The sequence below is a fragment of the Lathyrus oleraceus genome, chromosome 6 (assembly GCF_024323335.1).
Source record: "Lathyrus oleraceus cultivar Zhongwan6 chromosome 6, CAAS_Psat_ZW6_1.0, whole genome shotgun sequence".
In the NCBI taxonomy this organism is placed as follows: Eukaryota; Viridiplantae; Streptophyta; class Magnoliopsida; order Fabales; family Fabaceae; genus Lathyrus; species Lathyrus oleraceus.
Window position 1 is genome coordinate 382656936 of NC_066584.1, and position 2865 is coordinate 382659800.

Below are 2865 nucleotides of genomic sequence, written 5' to 3' on the forward strand. Positions count from 1 at the left end.
ATGGAGGCAGTGCTCCCCGTGGAGGTTGAGATCCCATCAATAAGAGTCTTGATGGAAGCCAAGTTGACTGAGGTTGAATGGATTCAGAGTCGTTATGACCAGCTGAATTTGATAGAATTGAAGAGATTAATTGCCATGTGCCATGGTCAGTTATATCAGTAAAGGATAAAGAAAGCCTTTGATAAGAAGGTCAAGCCTCGTGTGTTCCGAGAAGGTGACCTTATGCTCAAGAAAGTCTTGTCTTTCGCGCCTGATTCCAGGGGCAAGTGGACTCCAAACTATGAAGGTCCATATGTTGTTAAGAGAGCCTTCTCAAGCGGTGCTTTGATACTTACAACTATGGATGGGGAGGATTTCACTCGTCCTGTGAATTCAGATGCAGTCAAGAAATACTTCGCCTAAAATAAAAACAGAATAGCTCGCTAAGTTGAAAACCCGAAAGGGAGGCTTAGGCAAAAATGAGCATCTCGGTGATTTTGAAAACCCGAAAAGGCGATCCAGGAAAAAGTTAGAGACATGAAAAAAAAAAATATATATATATATATATATATATATATATATATATATATATAATATATTAATATATAATATATATAATATATATATATATATATATATATATATATATATATATATATCCCCGCTAGACTGAGTACCTCACCCTGGGGCAATCTAGGAAAAAATTAGGGATTTGGCAAGTAACTGCATCCTGACAAGACTTTGTTCTACAAGCCGTCTTCTGTCAAAGATTCTCGCTCAGTCATCGTTAACTGAAGCTTCAAATACATTGGATTCAGAGTTGGTGGAGAAATGGTCATTATGTTCAATGTAGCCCTTTTCCAATATATATCACCAATTTCAAATTTGTAAAGATCCATGGAGTCTTGTCATTTGCAGACTACCATTCGATCAAATAAATTTGAGCCTTTATCCAATTCTTTGCACTCTTATTTGTTTATGTTCAACAAATGTTTGCATGTTTTAATTGATAAATATCATTGTTTTAAATAAATAAAAAATTTATAAAATTGTTTTTAAACAAAGTGAACATTCACAAAAGACTGAAAAAGATAATTGGGACATCTTCAGTGCTTTCCCAAGGATAGTATGATCTCCAAAAGGGTAAGACATTTGTTCATATTCCTAGCATACTTGTATCCTCTTCATTATCTTTCAGATTGTCTCCTCCGCGGGTGCAGAAGAAGGTTACGCATCACCAAATTCCCCAGAAAATCTGGAGCTTTGGTCCTATTTTGTTTAGAGAAGTATATCTCTAACATCTCACCAAATTCCCAGAGAGTCTGGAGTTTGGTCTCAGTCTTCTAGCTCCCTAGTTGAGGCTGGATCTAGCATTTGTGTTATCGATTATATGGTTGTCATCCCTTATGTGGATTGACCTAAAATCCCTTATAGATTGATAAATTGGTATGCTATATTTTCGAGGATGTTGGTTTTCCCTCATTCAGATTGGAAATCCTCCATAGAGTGAGTAAAAACTCCTCTCGTGAATAGTTGGTTTGTAGGTCATCCCCTGTGGATTCGCCTACATCGGTCTCCAGTAGTTTTTCCTTTTGATCATCCTCAGCAGGGTTGATCCCATTAAGCTCCCCAGTACGGTAACCAGCAGGTTATTTCCAGCTGATTGCCTATAGGTTATCCCCGGTTTCAGTCCTCAGTAATGTTTCCCTAGTGGAGTTGTCTGATCAGAGCCTGTTTGTTGATTCCTCCTGAGCAGAGAGGGTGATGAAAATGTTTATTTTCTATCCCCAGCGGAGTGGTGTTTCTCTTCTCCTCGGCAGAGATTTGTTTATTCAGCAGTACAAGGAAATATGTTGGTTATTGGAACTTTTGATTGGTGGTTATTCCCCACAGAGTTTCATTTCTCTCCTTGATAATTTCCCTAGTAGAGTTGCTTCTACGACGGATCTTATCCGTTTTTAGCTTCCCAACTAAGACTTTGTCTGATTTCAGTTTGGCGTTGGAACTGCTGAGGAAGATGTGTTGATTCCATCCCCAGCGGAGTGACTGGTTCTCCTTCTCCTTAGCAGAGATATTTCCTTCCGTGATTAGAAGTGAATATTGTTGGATGTGCTTCTATTTGGTGGTTGTCCCCCACAGAATTCTACATCACTTCCTGATAAGATCCCTAGTAGTTGCTTCTCTGACTGATCTTATCCTTGTCTCTGCGTACTTGTTCACTGTGAATTTTGGCGAACAACCTCTGGTTTACCAAAACTTGTAGAATTGGGTTACTTGCAGGATCAACCACACAAATCCTAGGACATGTGCAGATCTAAGTGACTTTGATGATATCTATAACAACTTTCATATCTTTCATTTTGGTTCTCTAAATATCTTATGTCGAAAGATGTTGATTAAAACGTTTAAACAGATGTAAATTTGACAAGATAAGATAAATGGCAGAAAGTAACTGACGAAAACATAAAGTGTCGAAAAGAAAGTGCAGAAAGATAATTGACTGGAAAACGTAAAAGGAATTTGTAAAGAACTTTAAACTTTATAAAATAAACTTTGAAGGAATTGGTGTTTGTTTACACATACATGTTCCAAATATGACTCTTTTCTCTCACACAGGTACTTTGAGTATTTTCAGGAATTTTGTACAAGTAAATTTTCACCCCTTTTTTCGATAACAACTACCCTATTTATATACAAATAACATAACTGTTACTAACTACCAAATCCTAAAACTGTGACACATGGCTTTCTTCCTTTCGCCAGATGCTTCCACGCGTCTTCTGCCAAACGTCACAACTCTTCTGAATTTGAATATTTACACTTTACGTCGAAATGACGTCTCTCTTCAGACTTTGTCGAATTGTCGAAATACCACAACATCCTCCA